This window comes from Mercenaria mercenaria, chromosome 5 (assembly GCF_021730395.1).
Source record: "Mercenaria mercenaria strain notata chromosome 5, MADL_Memer_1, whole genome shotgun sequence".
Classification (NCBI taxonomy): domain Eukaryota; kingdom Metazoa; phylum Mollusca; class Bivalvia; order Venerida; family Veneridae; genus Mercenaria; species Mercenaria mercenaria.
This window is the reverse complement of record NC_069365.1, coordinates 428,648-450,520: the sequence shown is the minus strand read 5'-3', so window position 1 is coordinate 450,520 and position 21,873 is coordinate 428,648. Positions and strand designations below refer to the sequence as shown.

Genomic DNA, 21,873 nt, shown 5'->3' with positions numbered 1-21,873 from the left:
ACTGCGCGGATGCTCAGGCTGGTCTGGATCCATGCTGGTCACAAAGCAACTATGTTGGTTTTCTCATGGGGCAGCTCAAATGATGATAACACCTAATAAATATTGATTATTAAAGGCACTGTCCTTGAGATCATACGACAACAGAAAAAAAGGGAAATTTTAGGTACCAGTATCACGAAATTAATGCTAATACCGCTTAAGAAAGCTTTGAATTAATTACTAACAGATTATATGTTATTGAAACACATGAGAACTAGTTGTCTTAACTATCTTTTACTCTGGAAATTAAAAAGCGTTTGTAACGTTTTACTGAGGTAAACTGCCTAATTATTAAATATCTACATTCAAGGGTCGTTGTATACATATTCCTCCGTGGTGTATATTGTTAAAGACAGCAGGAAAATTTTCATTGCTGTGGCGGCCCGGGTTCGATTCCCGGATCTGGCATCTTTTTTCCTTGATTGAGTAGATTAAGGATAGTTTAGAAACAAAAACTCGAATTTTAATGTCCATAGTATGTATGATCGAACTTCAAAGACCATTTTTAGCCAAAATTTGTAGGTCAGTGCCTTTATTGAGAGAAAGTTTATTAATCAAATCACACAATCGGTCAAAACAATAACTGGCGGTAATTATATTTAGTAACTTTAATGATATACTTTAATCATACTTTTGAACTCTCTACATAATTTCAAGAGAGGCCTCCATAGCCGAATGGTAAAGGTTCGAAACCTCACATGACATGTTTCAATTCTTCATGCTCATAAACTGCCCGGTTGGCTTATGGAATGTCGGCGGTTGTAACCTGATGTCTGCCCATGCCTGGAGCAATGCCTAGAAGTGCACCTTGTGGGTAGCGCAGTGTGACTTTACCCAAACTACGTAGTCCCCCCAAAAAAACAAAAAAAACACAAAAAAAAAAAAACAACAACAAAAACAATAACAACAAAATAAAATGTTCAAAAATATCTATTAAAACAAATTTATTGACTACTTCATCTGTCAAATTCAGAACTTGGTCAAATGTGTCTTTAATTCATACTTACGAAGTTTGTGTGAGACATTAAAAGTAGGGATATGTTTAATTATTTACAAATATGTAATCTACCGGTATCAGATAATCCTTACTAAATAATAGTACACACGAGTAATTGTTCCACTGCGCATGCTTGAGAGTCTTTTAGTCAGTGACATACGTACGAGTTCCTAACTCCTACGTAGGAGATACTAACTCCTACGTAGTACTTAATATGTCCTACGTAGGAGATACTATGTCCTACGTAGGAGATATTAAGTACTACGTAGGAGATACTAACTCCTACGTAGGAGATACTATGTCCTACGTAGGAGATACTAAGTCCTACGTAGGAGATACTATGTCCTACGTAGGAGATATTAAGTACTACGTAGGAGATACTAAGTCCTACGTAGGAGATACTATGTCCTACATAGGAGATACTAAGTCCTACGTAGGAGATACTAACTCCTACGTAGGAGTTAGTAAGTCATACGTATGACAAATTTAAATCTCTCTGCTGGCATCAGGACGCTTCCAACTAGCACCTGTATTTGTAAATGGAATTTTAATTCTGTGGTTGTGTAGTAATTACAGTAATTCTTTTGTTTTTCTGAATCCACAAAAAACCTCCTTACCAGGCAGAGATACCTTAAAATACACCTAAACTTTGAAAGTAACATATGTTGTACCACAGGAAAGTGATCCTGGTTTTTTCCCTATGGTAAATTATAAAAAGTTACAATATAAGTTATTTATAGTAACAACAAAGGAAAGTTAATCCTGAAAGAAAAACATCCAAAAAAATTCTAAGTCCACACAAAAATCCTTACCTGAGGTAGAGATAGGTTAAAATACACCTCATAATTGGATGTAACATGCATGTTGTACTACAGAAAAAAGTGGTCTTGATTTTTCCCTATGACTAGAAATAAAAAAAGTTACAATATAAGCTATTTATAGTAACAACAAAGGGAAGTAATTCTAAAGGGACCTGCGCATGACACTCTGTCTCATGATGGTGTCAATTGTGCCTAGTTACATCAAAATCTCTCCATGCATGAAGAAAAAATTCTCCAAACAAAGTCATTCATGAATTTGGTATTTGACCTCAAGTGTGACCTTGACCTTAGACCCAGGGACCTGAATCTTGTGCAAAACAATCCGTCTCAGGTAAATGAACTTTTATGCCAAGTTACATCAAAATCCCTCCATGAAAAAAGAAGAAATGTTCCAGACAAAGTCATTCTTGTATCTGAACTTTGGCCTCTATGTGTGACCTTGACCTTTGACCTAGGGATGAGGTTCCTGTGCAGGACACTCAATCTCATAGTGGTGAACATTTATGCCAAGTAATATTCAAATCCTGTTTGGCATGACAAAGTTATACACCGGACAGAAAAAAAGCCCAGTTGACCTTTGACCTCCAATTGTGACCTTGACCTTTGAGCCAGGGGTCCGGGATTTCCACAGGACACATTGTCTCATCATGGGAAACATTTGTGCCAAGTGATATTAAAATCCCTTAATGATTGACAGAGTTATGGACCGGACACGAAACAGACCCTGTTCATTCCATGTTAACATCTGACTGCCAAATGTGACCTTGACCTTTAAGCTAGGGGTCTGAAAGTTGTGCATGACACATCATCTTATTATGAGGTATATTGGTGCCAAATAATATTAAAATCCCTTCATGGATGGCATAGTTATGGACCGGACAGGAAAAAAGCCCTGTTGACCTTTTGCGCACGACAGATTGTCTTACCATGGGGAATGTTTTTATATTAAAATCCCTTCATGGATGACAGAGGTATAAACCAGACATGAAATTGCCGACAGACGGAATGACGGACAGAAAAGCGCATTCCTATAGTCCCCGAAACTGGTTTTCAACCAGTAGGGGACTAATAAATGGTATTACCCAAATTGAATGATGGACAAGTCTGTTTTAGAAAACTGTTGAATTCAGTAAATTTAAAGAAGATATACTTACCAGTACTAACTGAAGATACTGAAGATCCATGCAGTATTTGTTTAGTAGAGTGAAGGAACACTTCCCACCATTTCACATCACCTTGGGAACAAAGCATCTAGATCTCTACACAAGGATCGTCATCATTTCAGTTTCCATGCGTGGAAATAATGAAAATCTCTGCTCTCAAGCCTGAAATTAAATAAGCCAAAACAGCAAAAAAAACCGCAAAATTGTTTTATGTTAAGTTTGCTTAAATAAGGAAAGAAATCAATATTGTAGAAGTGAGCTACATGAAAATAATTCTGACAGACTGGCCTGTCCTGGTAGAGGAAGGCAAACATTCATAGGAATCTGAAAGAGAGAAAATCCTGCCCGGTCCTGGCAGGCCTTGAACCTGAAAAAAATACAAAACCTGCCCAATGTATGTTCCGTCCAAGTAAAACATGCATTAGAAGACATAGGCAGGGTATTGACCTGAAATGAATAAGAAATCCTTGCAATCCCTGATTTTCCGTCTCACTCAACAAAGGAACAACTATCATCTAGCAACCCGCCGGCAAGGATTGCAGATCAGTCACCCCCACACGCTTATATCTTGCGGACATGTAGGCACCGGGTCCTCGATAGTCACGATAGCAGTCTTGATCAACAGTTAAGGGACCTGCAAGGCCTTGAAACCTGAAAAATATTCTGCTGCTTCTGTATCTTCTGCAATCTTAGGCAGACCTTGGACCTGGAAAAGATGAAATCCTGCCCATCTCATATAGGTTGTCCTAGGCAGGTCTTGACGCTGAAAGAAAATCCTGCCGACTGTATGTATGGACGGGACACACAGTCAGTTGTCACAGGCAGGCTGTGTATCTGAAAGAAATTAAAATCCTCACAATCCCTGATTCCCATTTCTCAAAACAAAGGAATAACCTTCATCTAAACACTGCGGGCACAGAATTGTAGAACCAGTTACTCCCACACGTCAAAATCTTGCGGACATATAGGCACCCGATTGTCCTCGATGGTCACGCTAGTATGTCTTGATCAATAGTAAAGGGATCTGTCAGGCCTTGGCAACAAAATGCAACTCTGCCAATCTTTTGAGGCAGCATCTCCTCCTCAGCAGTCTGTAAGATTGGCAGAGAAATAAAACAAAAGGAAAACAGCTCACTCCTACCATCTTTATAAGTAAAAAAAAAAGTGCTTACCCTATCAAACCATAACTAAATGCAACATCAAGTTTAAAATTATTCAAACTGAAACTTACACCACAATTGTTTAAAACTGATTAAATTTACAAAACCTAAGTGGGTCACAATAGTGCTAGATTGCCTGACCATGCTTCACATCTAAAAGGTAATACAACTAGAGTGTAACCAAGGTTGTTTCTGTAATCTAGTTTTTGACCTCAAATGGTTTAGTTTCCAACTGAACCTTCCACTTTACATAATACCTGGTGACTTTAAACACAAGATGGCCAAGTTGAACATAAATTTGATTCAATTCCAAAAATAACCAAGTTTCTATTTTGACCTTTAGACTGGTATAAAGTATCTCTACTATTGCGTTTACATGGGATTTCTATCCAATACCATTTTTTAAGTTTTTTTTTTTTTTTTTTGGGATTTTTTTTACCCAAGATAACCAAGCTTGTATATTGACTTCATTTCTGACAGGCTTTTTGCAAGATAGGTAGAAGATGTCTCCTCTATGGTGCTAACATGGATTTTTTACGATTGGCCTAGTTTACAGCTGGTGACAAAATAAATACACTGCACTCTGTATCTGCTTCTTTAAAAAAATAGTTTGATTTGGTTTCCTATTAATAGGACAGGAAAACAATATGAAATTACACTATCAAGACATTACTCAAGAGCCAATGACTCATGGGTTATTGGATCAATCTTGCCAATTATTGTCTTGCAACAATTTGTACTCTGTATTATGTTCTATAAGATTGTTCAAGGTCCATAACTCTGGTTTTACAAAAACGATCCTGCCAAAAATCTTATCACAAACATTCTAGGATATGTAATATGTAACCTTGGTAAGTTTTTGAACAATTTTGTCTACTACTGAACTTGAACAAAATACTTTATATTATCTAATTACAAATATCTTTAGTTACAATTTTGATTGGCTTTACAAAATGTTGCCCATAGGATTAAATGTTGAAGAAAGTTAAGATCAACTCTTGCATCCATTCATCTCATTCACCTTGCCACTTAACTTTTCATATTATATCAACTTTAGACTTTGCCAATTTAACTTAAAAAATTATTCCTCAAACAGACATTGCAAATGCCAATGAATTTAAAAACATAATTCATTTCAGTAAATTTGATTCATAAAGGAAACTATTTCCAATTAAAGCCTTGATACAACAACTTTCTATCTTATTAATTTTTTTCTTGGCCTAGTAACCCCGGTAACCAAGTCGGTATTAATGAACCCTGTTAAAATGAAATGCACCATTAACCAAATTGAAGCAACTGAAGTTCATGCCTTGCTTGCTTTTAAACATCAGCCACTGAGAATAGTACAAATACTCAGAAATAGCAACCAACACTTCACTTAAGTGAATCTTGCCAAACAATGCCAGAGATACCAAGAGTGTAGAAGTCACAATATATACCCTTCAAATTAATTTATATTTTCTATAATACTCTTCTTAATAGATTTAAATTTTGCAATTTTGATTTATTCAAGGGCAATTACTCTAGAAAACTGGTCCTGACTAGCAACTTATCAGAAATGACCTAGAAATATCTGGCATGCCAGAGATCGAAGAACAGGAGATGTCCCTAAGACATTAATGCTCTACTATTTGAATCGGGAATATTACCCTAGTTTTTAAAATACCTACAGAGTTGAATGCAAAACTTTAACCATGATTTACTTAGTCCAAAATGAAAGTTATGGGATTTGATGCTATCATCTATTTTTATAACCCTATAATATAACCACTTGTAAAGTTTCATTATTAAAGTAACTGAAAATAATGCTCTCATACAAGTTTTAGAAAACAACCATTATGATGCAGATTTTAAAAGCTTCAAGTTTTGCTTTCTTTCATTTACAAAAAAGGATCCTATCAAACATGGAAAAATCATACAAGCTTAATTGTTTTGAATTACTTTCCTTGGTAGGCTTAAATTGTAAGTGTTACTTTAATATTAACTTGATAGGTCCCATATTTCCATAATGATTAACTTATAATCTTCTAGTTTAAACAATTATGCAATCAGAAGTTGCTAAATACTGAAAGACTGAAAGACTTCGGTCAAGAGCAACAGGTAGAAGACTGGAAGTTATACAGCCTGTAAGAAGAAAAGAAAGCTAGCTTGCTGTATACAACCATACAAGGTAGCAGCTTTGGCTAGCCTGATGGATGAAATATACAGCCTGGTAGCACACAGGAGAGCTAGTTAGATGTAATGTATAGACCATAATGAAATATACTACCAATAAGACCCTATAGGATAGATGAGCTTATAGGAATATATAGGGTAGGCTATAAGAAGCAAAGAATGGTAAATGCTCCCTAGAAGAAACATGGGCTGGCTGGCAGTATGCAGCATCTCTCGGTAGCAGCTTCGGCTAGCTTGGTGGATGAAATATACAACCTGGCAGCACATGTGAGAGCTAGATGGATATAATATGGGTCCTAATGGTAGTTACAAGGAAGAAATATATACCATATTAGCATCATGGAGGGACACCATGGGATAGCTAGCTAGAGTTATGTGGATATAATAGTTGTGGATATTATAGTTAGCTTGAAGACATATACCCTAGTAGCATCATGGAGGCAGCACCATGGGATAGCTGGCTAGAGTTAGGTGGATATGATAGTTAGCAGGATGAAACATACCCTAGTAGCATCATGGGGGAACACCATGGGATAGCTAGCTAGTTAGCTGGATATCATAGTGAAATAGGATAGGAAAAGAAGTTTGGGAAATTTTGCTAAATGCAGATACAAGCACAGTGAACAAGCTGCATTGACAGAAAAGCAACAGAGTAGAATAAAGGAAATTGATCTTATCTTTCAGTCTTTAAATGCAGAGCTTTTTTCAAAATAGTACAATCAATAATTCATGTGATCAATAGATATTTCACTCAAATTCAACAAAATATATGAAAAACTACTTACAGTAACCAGTGCTTAAGCTTATGCTAAGGGGGCATGAGAGGTATAGCATATTTCATTACCTCTCAAAACTTATCTCATTCATACCAAGTATGCTAGTAAGTTTCCACAGAATGTTCTTATACATTTTTTCCAATTTTAAAGCATATTCATTTTAAAGACTTAAGCTGTCGCAGTTTGATACAAAATTGACCTCTCGTGTATTTTCTTTACGTTGTCAAGTATTTTAAATCTGCACTAAAATGGTTTTTCTCATATCATAATATTATCTTGTATCAAGACAACCTATAATGTTTAAGCTAAATTCAATCCTTTTCTGTGATTTTTCACCACATACACTAAGTCTTTTCATTAAATTTGAAGAGCAAATTCTGTAACTTATGAAATATGCATGTCTCCCAGGTTATTTGAAAATATTTCTATAAAACTACAAATTAGACCTGAAATACTGCCTATATGACCTTTACCTTGACCTTTCAAAGTGTAAACTTGACCCCAAAATGTATAACCTTGACTGGTGCAGAACGCAAACAATTTTGCTAAGCTATATAAAGATATTTAATGCACATGAAAACCTGCCTATTTGACCTTTGATCTCACTATATGACCTTGATACTGAACCAACATGACTGAAAGATGTGTCTTGCAGGTCATTTTACTTTGGTAAACCATGTGCCAACTTCTTGAAAAATTTTCAAATAGGTAAAAAGAAAAAACAGCACACATAAAATGGTGCCTGTGTGGCCTTTGATCTCACCATACCACATGTAGTGACCTTGACCTTGAATTGATAGGACTTAAAAACATTCCCCAATCATTATGACAAAAGTTTATGAGCAAAGCCAATCCTGTCATCCTTTTATTTTTAGCTCTAAATTTACAAGCACAAATTATTGAAATGTTGGTCTCTATTTCATAGTACAAATTAAACCACATTGATAAATATTGCCGAAGTTAGCAGACTAAAATGTAACATTGAGGGAAGTGAAGACCTGAACATTTGCTTTGCTTATGTCAGTGCTGGACTCAGCTATAATTTTGCTCAATGCATTTTCAGTTTTCAAAAGATGTTAAGATTTTAATTTTTCATAGATTTTCAAACAAACACTCACTAAAAAGACAGAAATGCTCTATCAAAACTGTTCTATATTAAAAATCCTTTAGTTATTGCCGACAGGAATCTGCCTTACAAATACATGCTGTCAATTTCTATAATTATGTTTTGAATTTCATAAAAATAAAAATCATGAAAGAAAGATGTAATTGTATCAATTTATTTTATTTATCTGTATTTATAAGAAAAGTCTTCATGACCTACAAATTCAAGAATCATGCAATGTCTGTGAAATAAATACCATTCAAAATAAAGTAAGTTCTTAAAGTAAGCATTAACAAAAATATGCCTTTTCCCCTTATCATCCCCTTTGCGTAAAACTGTATACATCCTAAAATTTTAACTATTACTTCCTGAATATCTAATAACAAACAAGTATAAGGTAGATAGGACAATTTTTTTTTAACTTGTATGTAAACTATCTTGAATAAATATAGGATACATTTGTATGTGGTAAATAGGGTTGGCAGGCCAGTGGTAAACAGACCATCTCTAAATCCTGAAATACAGTAGTTCAATATTAGTCTGACAGCAGCCAATATTTCTTAACCCAGTCCTATGATATTACAAACAGCTAAGCTTCACATCAAAATTGTTTGACACTATTAATCTATAGGAAGCTATTATAACCAGCTACAAGTATTTTTGAAAGATGATCAACACCATAAGAATGTTTGACTCAATTCAGGAGAAATGTGACTTTTTTAAATTGTGTTTATCAGCTGAAAAATGACCTGTAATACAGTTCACGCCTTGACCTAGAAAAGAATGGTGTCTTTAAATGCAGTTACATGAACCAGCAGCCATTCCACCTATTTCCCTTGTCAATTATTTTTTTCTGTGTTTTTGAAAGATTGGTGGCATTTTGGTCAAAAGTGTATTGATTTTCTAGCTAATCATCTAATATTGATAACAAAAAATACATTATCTAACATACACATGTTTCTTTACAATTTCCCCATACCAGCTATAAAAGCAGTTGAAAGATTAGAAATGCCTCCGAAATGAATGATATTGTCACTAAATGCAATTTAAACCTGAATCGGAAGTGCTTCCCCGCTACTGATGTAATAATGTATGTAAAGAAATTTGACAAAAAGTATTTAATACTCTGATACCACTAGAGCCCTTTCATGTTATATGAAGAATCCAGTCCCTTTTAAATGATATTCTTGTAACTTGTAGCCAAAAGTAAATGATTCTGACACTTCGGTTTACGCATAGATCTTTAACCAGTACCTCTTTGCCAGTTTATCTTGGGTAATTATTGACCAGAAACTGTTTTCTACTCTTAGTACCAGTGACCTGACTCCAGTAGCCTTTAATACAAACTGTATAAGCTTATAAACTTGCTATACACTAAGTTTGGTGACAATATGCTGTTTAAGTAATGGTGACCTTGACCTCATTTGGCCTGGAGACCTCCAGTCTTAAGCCTTTTCTCCTCAAAAGCTTTCTATCAAGTTTTATTGCAATATCTAATCCATAATTTCAAACTTGCTACACACCATGTTTGGTGACAACTAAATTATTGACCTGAAACCCCATTTGATGCAGTTAACTTAGCCCCACTGTTTTAACAAAATTCAATTACCACAACTGGCAGAAAACTGTATACAGTGACCCCAACTGCCTCAATACAATCCCAAGCTAGGGCTAAACATAAGTTTAGTGAATAAATATCAATTTTAACTACAACCCAGATTGACCATGCTTGTCAGCCCAAACTTGGTAACCAGGATTTTCAAAATTGGACCATGTGATAATGATTCGTTGAAATCCCTTGAAATCTTAAAAGTTATTTCTGAATGAACAATCTGGAGGAGAAGTGCCATTGTCTGTGACCTAATCTTTGAGGGACAGAATTGACTCTCAACATAGCTTCTCATTATGCTTAACTTTTGATAAAAGTTTCATTGGAATCCATTGAATAGTTTTAAAAGTTTAAATATAGCTGAGACACAAAATAAGTATTACAGTCCTTTTAATGTGTAATACTGGTGACCTTGACATTTGATGTACTGACCTCAGACTGACTGTTTTCCATAACATAACATCATGCTGAACATTTCATTTAAATTACACTAGATGTTTTGGAGATACTAACAGTGTGATTATATGAGAACATGAAAATAGTCAAAATTTGATGGTACATTATACTAAATTTGACTTGGAACTTTATGAGGAAGTGGCAAGCATAGTGCAAGGTGCATGCTGGGATGCTGAACAATGCAGGAGAACAGTGCAAGGGAAGGATGCAAAGGGAAGGGGAAGGAAGAACATAAAGTCCCAGGTCAAAATTGTAGTATAATGAACTTAGAAAATTGTGAAACCATAAAAAGATAATGTAACAGCAGACATATATTATGCAAAAAGCCTGCCTCCAATTTTACTAAGTTGCTGAATTTTTTACAAAATATTATTTTTATTTAAGCTAAACAGAATAAGAGCAATTTAATTAGGCTTAAATGTGCTATAAAGTGTAACCAATTTGCAAAATCTAATTATTTAGATTTAATACAGAAAGATTAATGCCAAAACAGGATACTGGTTGCAGAGAGCCAATCAATCTTCTTCAAATTATGACAATGGCTTTTTAGATCTGGAACCCCAAAATCTGTTCCCAGTTAAGACAATGTTGTTCAAAGGAAATTAACCTGTTCAGAGCCCTACCATGCAAGTAAATGATTTCAATAGTGATATTGGTTGGCTCCAAGCCTGACATACTTTTCCCAATTAACTTAGCAAATATAGTGTAAACCAACTTGACTATTGAGAGGACATTGGTTAAGACCTGACATGGTTTTTCCAATTAATATTTAAAGGATACTGGTTCATATCTCTTGTAAACCAAGTTGACTGACAGAAGAGTGGTTGAGACCTGACATGGTTTTCTCAACTTTTTGAGGATACTGGTTAAAATCTATTGTAAACCAAGTTGAATACTGAGAGAGTTCTTGTTTAGACCTGATGTGGTTTTCCCAATTAAGTTTTGGAGGATACTAGTTCAGATCTAGTGCAAATCAAAATAACATCTAAATCTATTAAGATATTTGTTAACAACATTCAAATGTTTTTCCAAAATTAATATTTCAGAGTACACTGGTTCAGATCTACTGCAAATCAAGACAACGACTATAGAGAGTACACTGGTTTAAAGCACTGATATTTTTCCCCAATTAATCTATTGTGAGAATACTGGTTCATTTCCCTGGCAAATTAAAATTTTGCAATTTGTTTTCTAGATAACCCATTTCATAGTTTTCGAATGACCTGAAACAAACAAATTAAAAACTTATTTACCAACAAACTTGAGCATATAATCAGCATATACATGTGCTATGTAAAAATAACTGAGTTATGGCCCTCTTAATGGTTACCACATCCAAATGTATCAATATCAATAGTAAACCAAACCATTTCATGTATTAAATTTCTTGACAATTTTCAAAATATATAGCCTACATAAACTACTACTTGCACATTGAAATATTAAAAAGGGAAACCATACAAATCAATGATTTCACCTTTTGTATGTGACAAATAGAATGATGGTCCATAGTGCAAAGACCTTGAACCATAACTGAATTTTAGGATATGTACAGTTTCATCTCCCCTTTGTGTGATGGCAATTTTAATGTACTAAACAGAACTCAAATTACACTGAATATATTGACAGATGGCAATGAGAAACAAGAGGACCATGATGGTCCTGCATCGCTCACCTCTTCCCACATGACCTAGTTTTGAGTATGACATCGTTTTTTCTACTATTTGACATAGTGACCTAGTTTTTGAGCTCATGTGACCCATTTTTGAACTTGACCTAGATATTATCAAGATAAAAATTCTGTCCAATTTTCATTAAGATCCATTGAAAAATATGGTCTCTAGAGAGGTCACAAGGTTTTTCTATTATTTGACCTATTGACCTAGTTTTCGAAGGTACGTGACCCTGTTTTGAATATTAACTAGATATCATCAAGGTGAACATTCTCACTAATTTTCATGAAGATCTCATGAAAAATATGGCCTCTAGAGAGGTCACAAGGTTTTTCTATTTTTATACCTACTGGCCTAGTTTTTGACCACACGTGACCCAGTTTTGAAACTGACCTAGATATCATCAAGGTGAACATTCAGATCAATTTTCATGAAGATCCATTGAAAAATATGGCCTCTAGAGAGGTCAAAAGATTTTTCTAATTTTAGACCTACTGACCTAGTTTTTGACCACAGTTGATCCAGTTTCAAACTTGACCTAGATATCAAGATAATCATTCAGACCAACTTTCATACAGATCCCATGAAAAATATGGCCTCTAGAGAGGTCATACGTTTTTTTATTATATGACCTACTGACCTACTTTTTAAAGGCACGTGACCCACTTTCGAACTTGACCTAGATTTCATCAAGATGAACATTCTGACCAAATTTTATGGAGATCCATTCACAGGTCTGTCCACTAGAGAGGTCACAAGGTTTTTCTATTTTTCAACCTACTGACCTAGTTTTTGACCGCACATGACCTTGTTTCGAACTTGACCTAGAATTTACCAAGATGAACATTCTGACTAACTTTCATACAGATCCCATGAAAAATATGGCCTTTAGAGAGGTAACAAGGTTTTCTATTATTTGACCTACTGACCTAGTTTTTGATGACACGTGACCCACTTGTAAACTTGACCTAGATATCATCAAGGTGAACATTCAGACCAACTTTCATGAAGATCTCATGAAAAATTTGGTCTCTAGAGAGGTCACAAGGTTTTTCTATTATTTGACCTACTGACCTAGTTTTTGATGGCATGTGACCCAGTTTCAAACTTGACCTAGATATCATCAAGGTGAATATTCTGACCAATTTTGATGAAGATCTCATGAAATATATGGCCTCTAGAGAGGTCACAAGGTTTTTCTATTTTTAGACCTATTGACCTAGTTTTTGACTGCAGGTGACCCAGTTTCGAACTTGATCTAGATATCATCAAGATAAACATTCAGACCAACTTTCATACAGATCCCATGAAAAATATAGCCTTTAGAGAGGTCACAAGGTTTTCCTATTATTTGACCTACTGACCTAGTTTTTGATGGCACGTGACCCAGTTTTGAACCTGACCTAGATATCATCAAGATGAACGTTCTGACCAATTTCCATGAAGATCTTTTGAAAAATATGGCCTCTAGAGAGGTCACAAGGTTTTTCTATTTTTAGACCTACTGACCTAGTTTTTGAAGGCACGTGACCCAGTTTCAAACTTGACCTAGATATCATCAAGGTGAACATTCTGACCAATTTCCATGAAGATCTTGTGAAATATATGGCCTCTAGAGAGGTCACAAGGTTTTCCTATTTTTAGACCTACTGACCTAGTTTTTGAAGGCACGTGACCCAGTTTCAAACTTGACCTAGATATCATCAAGATGAACATTCTGACCAACTTTCATAAAGATCCCACAAAAAATGTGACCTCTAGAGTGGTCACAAGCGAAAGTTTACGGACGCACTGACGCACGCACGCACGGACGACAGACACCGCAAGATCACAAAAGCTCACTTTGTCACTTTGTGACAGGTGAGCTAAAAATGCAATATGCAAGAAACATAACTCTGAATTGATTATTTCCAAGATTATCTTCTCCTCTTATATTTTTTACGAACTCTTACTGAATTCATACAATTCTTTGATACAAGTACTGGTATCTAGGATGAAAATAAAATTTTCAAGCCAAATGGGCACAACATTTATTTGTTGAGACAAAAATATTGCACCAATTTAAAAAAAAAGACTGCTCCTTGCATGTCAAAGTTACAGCTCAGAAAAGATCTAACATGACCTTTGACCTCTTTATTAATGAAACCTTGATCTTCGAGAAAGAAACCTGCATCTTACTCCAAACACAGTTTCACTGTGGCAAACAGTTATGGCGCTGACAAGACCTTACATGAACTTTAATCCTAAATGTGACCTTGACCTTCAAGAAATAATAAGAAGATGTCAATGTCAATGCAGTTTGGACAAGCTGTATTCCCTTTGATACCCTTAAGTGTGACCATAACCTTTGAATTAGGAAACTGCTGCTTGTGCTCTATAGGCAAATAAATCTGTCAAATATAAAAAAATACTGCTCATGCATGTCAAAGCTATCACCCACATGAAATTAGATAGACATAAGACCTAGTAAATAACCATGGATTTTACAGAAAACTGGTTCAAGCCTGACACAACATGACCACTGCGCTTTTTCAGAAAAAAATTACTTATCGTCAAATCTCTCTAATGAAAATCTAGAAAAAACAATCTGAACAAGAGCCATGTTAGACATGGCCAATCCCCCTGCCGGGCATATTATAATTGAAGGCTAAAGTTCCTGGCAAGTTAGTGTCTGAAAGTATTAATTTTGGGGAAAGCTTTGAAGAACCATTTAGTTGTGGTCCGCATCAGGGGTTTTAAAGATGTGAAAGAAAGAATAAGTCAGTGGTGAGGTGGTTTACTGCTAAATTTTATTAATTTTCATGAACAGTATAGCTATGATGTTTTTCTATATGGCTACTGTAAAAAGAAGGAATGGAAAGCTAACAGGGAACACGAGTGCCAGAATGTCACAATATATGCCCGTCACAGCAAATTTCTTTACTCTAGCAGCTGTATTTGCAAATGGAATTTTAATTTTGTGGTTGTTTAGTAATCATTGTAAGTCTTTTGTTTTTCTAAGTCCACAAAAAACTCCTTACCAGGTAGATATCTTAAAATACACGTAAAATTGGAAAGTAACATCCATGTTGTACCACAGAAAAGTGGTCTTGTTTTTTCCCTACGGTCAATTATAAAAAAGTTACAATATAAGTTATTTATAGTAACAACTAAGGGGAGTTAATCTTAAAAAAAAAAAAAAAAAAAAAAAAAAAATTGCAAGTCCACAAAAAAATCTTTACCAGGTAGAGATTGGTCAAAATACACCTCAAAATTGGATGTAGCATGCATGTTGTACTACAGAAAAGTTGTCTCGATTTTTCCCTACGACTAGTAATGAAAAAGTTACAATAAAAGCTATTTAAAGTAACAACAAAGGGAGGTAATTCTAAAGAAGGGAACTGCGCATGACACTTCGTCTCATGATGGTGTATAAATGTGCCAAGTTACATCAAAATCCCTCCATGCATGAAGAAGAAATGCTTCGGACAATGTCATTCTTGTATCTGACCTTTGGCCTCTCAGTGTGACCTTGACCTTAGACCTAGGGACCTGGATCTTGCGCATGACATTCTGTCTCGTGGTGGTGAACATTTGTGCCAAGTTATATCAAAATCCCTCTATGCATGAAGAAGAAATGCTCCGGACAATTTTTTTTAAGAAAATATGATAAAGGGGAATAACTCAAAAAATAGGCAAGGTAGAGTTATTGTTCTTGCACACTGCACTTCCTCCCAATGTGTTCTATCAGTGTATGAAGTTTGAAGAAAATCCCTCCAGTACTTTTGGAGTTATGCTCCGGACAAAATTTTTCAAGAAAATAAGATAAAGGGGAATAACTCAAAAAATAGGCAAGGTAGAGTTATTGTTCTTGCACACTGCACTCCCTCCCAATGTGTTCTATCAGTGTATGAAGTCTGAAGAAAATCCCTCCAGTACTTTTGGAGTTATGCTCTGGACAAAGATCGTTGCGGACGCACGCACGCACGGAGAGCATTTCTAATATCCCCTTCGCCTTTGGCGGGGGGATAACAACAAATACAAGTCTAAAAAAGCAAAACTATTTAAACATTCTTTTTAAAATTATTTTACCTTCCTTCCTTGCTTTGTGTTCGTTTTTTGGTCCTTTACCAACAGTCTGCTGAATGAACATGCACTCTCAACAAGCATCACATGATTTGCATTGGTTTGCTGTAGAATAAAGGTATACAGTAGTAAATAAATTTACAATATGTTCTATACAAAATTAGCAATCTTCTGAGAGCTGTAACAGTCATTAATTCATAAAATATTGGTGCAAGAGTTATGCTCCTTGTGCCATATGGTGTGGGTGATGTTTTCTTCAAGTTTTAATCAAATCCATTTAGTAATAACTATAATAGAGTGAAAATGCATCAAAATTAACCTTAATTCGAAGTAAAAGGGGACATAATTCATTAACAAGAGCTACTGGCGGGCAGCAATGCTCCACTATTCAACAGCCTCGTCAATTGAATGAATACAAAAGTCAACAAGAGCTATCCGTAAGACAGCACGCTCAACTTTTCTCAATGTTTGACTCTGAATTAGAGTTTTGCCAGTAAAAAAAAAATGCCAAGTTAAAAAGAGACATAAATCTGTCAAAATTCAAATCAAAGTAATGGGGATTGTTCCTGGTGTAGATTTCAATAGTAAATAACTATTTTAAGTCTCTAGTCAAAAACTTTAATCGAGATATTTGACTTTATCAAAAATTTTATCGAAAAATTCTAAGCTAAAAAGGGGCATAAATCTGTCAAAATTCAATCAGAGTTGTAAAAATGCAAGACGGGGTTATGGAACCTGCACAGTGCTTATCAGCTCGTGACAGTGGACAAGTGTGTAAAGTTATAATCCATTTCCTTTAGTGGGTACTAAGATACCATCTTACATCTAAAAATCTAACTAAAAAAGAGGGCCAAGATGGCCCTAGGTAACTCACCTGTGTTACACATCATAACAGTATAAACATATTTTACCTAGTGATTACACGGAGAAAAATATTATGACCAATTTTCAGTAAGATTGAACCAAAAAAACGTGGCCTCTTGAGTGTAAATAAGCATTTTCTTTGATCTGACCTATTGACCTATTTTTTACCCCATGTGGCTTAGATAAGATCTTGTCCAAGACTTCATGATAACAAACACTGATCAAAATTTATGGAGATAGAATAAAAAATGTGCCCCCTACTTGCTGTTTGATTTGACCCATTGACCTAGTTTCTGACCCCACATGACCCAGATAAAAATTTCATAACAACAAAGGGAAGAAATTAAAAATAAATCTAAGTCCTCCAAAGGACAGGAACAACAAAGCGAAAAAATATAACCAAAAAGTAAAACAAGAAATATCTTTATAAAAGATGGTCTTAGTGATGTAACTGAAGCACAAGTTATATATGGGCAGAAACCTGTATTTTAAATCTTTTGGCAGTGTGAAGTTTTGTATAAATGAAGAAGACTGTTTAGAAATTGTGGAGGGACACACGACGGACACCAAACAATCACAAAAGCTCACTTTGAGCCTTTGGTGCTTAAAAGATGGTAACAGTAAGCAAACAATATTGAAATACTTTCTATACTTTATTTCTGGATTGTTGGAAGCAACACAAACCCTTACCCTACTTCAGCTTATTATCAAATTTGTCTATCATTCAGAATCTGTACAGTACTATTTTCACCGGAAAGATTAATTTAAAATTTAGAGTCTAAAACTTAACAGTATCGGACATGTTGTTGCTGGTTATATAGTAATGATTTGCACTGGTTAGAAATTGTTCCTGTAATACAGGGTAAGAGTTAATGACTGTATAAAACAAAACCTTTTTGTAAAAACAGGAAACTTAACAAAACAGAAATAACTTAACAAGAAAACTTAATCAAAGGCCTGAAGGGCCTGAGTCGGCTAATGATTGATGTACTGACAGTATAGTCTACCAGTTTCAGTTTGTTTTTAGTTTTTTTCTTAAAATTTCATAACATGTAGCTCGATATTTACCCAAAATATTATATCCGGATACGATCACACTTTTCTCCAGTTTTAACAATATATTTTACAAATTGTGATGATACGAAGACATTTAGCAGCAATTGGCAGTATCTGACATTGAAGATTATGGTTAAATTACCTCTTATTTAAACCTTTTCATAAAAAAGTTGTTTCATTTCGTGAAAGCAGCCAAACATAGACGATCTACTTTTGATTTCAAAAACTACAAGAAAATACAATTTAATGTTTCGCCGATTTGTTTATTTCTCGAAAAATAAGAATTAAAATCATTTTTAATATCAGTAGTAACTAAACAAACCAGTAAGAGCTTCTTCTTCCGATAATTTATCCGTTTACTGACTGCAAAATTCAACCCATGCAAAGTTTATAGAAATCATACGATGCGTGTTTACGTTCAATGTGGGAGAATTAAGGCTGATCGGCTATGTTACCACCTAACGCATCCAGACGATTCAGATTTTGTTTTTAAAAAAGCATTGTGTGCGTTTCTGTAATTTTATATACGTTTTTATACGCTTAGAAATTATTAGACATGCGTATTTGCATTATTTCTATACGTAATTTACGCTAATACGCATCTTATCTGGAGCCCTGTGGAACTATTTTTTGTCTTTCGCTGGATGTTACCCAAGCTTTGTAAGCCTGCGCAATTCTTTAAATGCACATTTATGCTTAATGAGTTACATTCGAGTATTGCACAATTACAAGTCATAAATATGACATATTACATCGTATATTGGTCATAGCAAAGGGAATTGACACAACTTAACTTCATTCATGCAGTGAACTGTTTGAAGTTTGAGAAATCTAATGGAACTACATCCCTTCACGTGTTATTCGGTCCATTTAGAGAATGGCTGAACAGCAAGGACTCGTCAAAAGGCTTTCAGCCTTTAGCCGACTCAACAAAACAGAAATATGTCCGGATGAGCAGACGAATATTTGGTTACGCACACCTGTTCAAGTGGTATGCATACAACCCGATGGTGCTGTACTTATAGAGGTTATAGATGACAAACGCGTTGTCATTTCACTCAGAGTGAAGCATTTTCAGCCTTACCTCCAATCAGCGCCACTCTTACAAAATATCTCATTATGGCTGAAAATACTGAGAATACCTTACCAAGCAATCTGATTGGTACATTATTCAGGCGGCATAAGGTTATACGAGGTCATAAAATTGTGCGTAATACGGCACGCCGAAAAAAATCTTACAAAGTACAGATAATGTCAAAATACACCTAAAAATTGGAGGTACCATCCATGTTGTACCACAGAAAAGGGGTCTTGGCTTTTCCCTACGACCACTAATAGAAAAAGTTGCTAAATAAGCTATTTATAGTGACATAAAAGGGAAGTCATTAAAAAAAAATTATTGTAGGACCTTACAAATAAAAACAAGAGCACTGCAATGCAATGCAAATGCAGAGCAATATACACACAAAACAAAAGTCATATGACCTTTGACCACTAACTGTGACCTTGACCTTGAAGTGAGCCATCCAAAACATGCACTCTGCACATTGTTTCGATGAGGTGAACATTTGTGTCAGGTTTCTTTGAAATTCTTCAAGGGGTTCAAGAGTTACAGAATGGAAGGGAAATTGCTAACCAACAGACAGACCTGACAGACAGACAAAGAGGCAATAACATAATATGTCCCTTTGGGCATATAAGAAAGAATCAAGATCTTATGGTGACACAAGTTGTGTGCAAGTTTGGTTAAAATCAAATCATAAATGAAACTGCTATTGTGCAGACAAGTTCAAAATAGCTAATTCTGGCCCCATCAGGGGCAATAACTCTTCAACCCATAACGGAATGTGGCCAGTTCAAGAAAGGAACCAAGATCTTATTGTGATACAAGTTGTGTGCAAGTTTGGTTAAAATCAAATCATAAATGAAGCTGCTATTGTGCAGACAAGGTTAAAATAGCTTATTTTGGCCCTTTCAGGGGCCATAACTCTGGAGCCCATTATGGGATCTGGCCGGTTCAAGAAAGGAACCTATATCTTATGGTGACACAAGTTTTGTGCAAGTTTTATTAAATTCAAATCATAAATGAAGCTGCTATTGTGCAGACAAGGTCAAAATAGCTAATTGGTTAACCAAGAGATGGTCCATATCAAGCGACCTAAGTCCAAAATGAGGTCAAGGTCAAACTGAGGTCAGGTTATGTCTGAAGATGAGGAATGGTCATTCTAGTAAGGGGCATTGACGCTAGACGAAACGGTCCCATTTGGTTAACATCGTACGGACGGACGAATGGACATTCCCACAGATGGACCTTTATTGGGTATTTCTTTTGTTAAAAAGTACCCAATATGCGACAAAAAATACCCAGTAAACACTACGGAATGAATAGAATTTACCGTTACCTGTTGTTCCCTGTACCCAACAAACGTTCATTTGTGGGCTCGGACGAACGAATGGACGGACGGACAGGACGATCACTATATGCCTCCCACATCAGTAGATGCCGGGGGCATAAAAAAAGTGTGCCTCATGGTGGTGAACATTTGTGCCAAGTTACATATAAAAAAAATCCCTTCCATGCAAGAAGAAGAAATGCTCCGGACAAAGTCATTCTTGAATTTGACCTTTGACCTCTAAGTATGACCTTGACCTTAGATCTAGGGACCTGGTTCTGGCGCGCATAACAATTTGTCTCACAGTGGTGAACATTTGCGCCAAGTTACATTAAAATCCCTCCATGCATAAAGAAGAAATGCTTCAGACAATTCTTGAATTTGACCTTTGACTTCTAAGTATGACCTTGACCTTAGATCTAGGGCCAGAGCTTTGCGCCCAACATGTTGTCTCATCCAGGGGAATGTTTGTGCCAACTGATATTTCAATCCTGTTTTGCATGACAAAGTTATAGACCGAACAGGAAAAAAAATCCTATTGACATTTCATCTCAAAGTGTGACCTTGACCTTTAAGCTAGGGTTCTGGGTGTTGCTCATGACACATCGTCTCATCATGGGGAACATTTATGCCAAGTAATATTGTAATCCCTTGATGGATGACAGAGTTCTGGACTGGACAGGAAAAAAAACCCTAGTGACCTTTGGCCTCCAATTGTGACCTTGACCTATGAGCTAGTGGTCTGGATTTTGCGCATGATATGTTGTCTCATCATGGGGAAAATCTGTGCCAAGTAATATTGAAATCCCTTAATGAATGACAGAGTTATGGACAGGACAGGAAACAGACCCTGTTCATGCCATGTTAACATTTGACTGCTAAGTGTTACCTTGACCTTTGAGCTAGGGGTCTGAAAGTTGTGCATGACACATCGTCTTATGAGGTACAATTGTGCCAATTGATAGTAAAATCTCTTCATGGATGGGAGAGTTATGGACCGGACAGGAAACAGACCCTGTTCATGCCATGTTAACATTTGACTGCTAAGTGTAACCTTGACCTTTGAGCTAGGGGTCTGAAAGTTGTGCATGACACATCGTCTTATTATGAGGTACAATTGTGCCAATTGATATTAAAATCTCTTCATGGATGGGAGAGTTATGGACCGGACAGGAAAAAAGCCCTGTTGACATTTTACTTCCAATTGTGACCTTGACCTTTGAGCTAGGGGTGCGGGTTTTGCGCATGACATGTTGTCGCATCATGGGGAACATTTGTGCCAAGTAATTTTACAAGAGCTATCAGTGGACAGCGCGCTTTACTATTCTCAGTGCTTGATAGTATCATATAAGCAATGAGTAAAACTTTAACATTACAATAAGCATATTCTATGTCGAAAAGGGGCCATAATTCAGTCAAAATGCTTGATAGAGTTGTCTCCTCCTTTTTACAGACTGCAGTCATGATGGTAAACAAGTATGCAAAATATGAAAGGTCAATAACTCAATGGACTTTGAAAAT

At 35.7% G+C, this 21,873-nt stretch overlaps 1 long non-coding RNA gene across 3 annotated transcripts in view; it reads right to left on the bottom strand.

Annotated features, from left to right (window-relative positions):
* The window catches only part of LOC123556268 (uncharacterized), a 55,979-nt gene that overhangs the window by 23,332 nt on the left and 10,774 nt on the right, over nucleotides 1–21,873 (bottom strand). For all 3 annotated transcript variants that reach the window (XR_008370845.1, XR_008370844.1, XR_008370846.1), the window contains exons 3-4: nucleotides 16,046–16,144; nucleotides 3,012–3,182 (exon numbers count right to left, since the gene is read on the bottom strand). This is a non-coding gene — a long non-coding RNA (uncharacterized LOC123556268). The remainder of the gene's footprint in view (nucleotides 1–3,011; nucleotides 3,183–16,045; nucleotides 16,145–21,873) is intronic.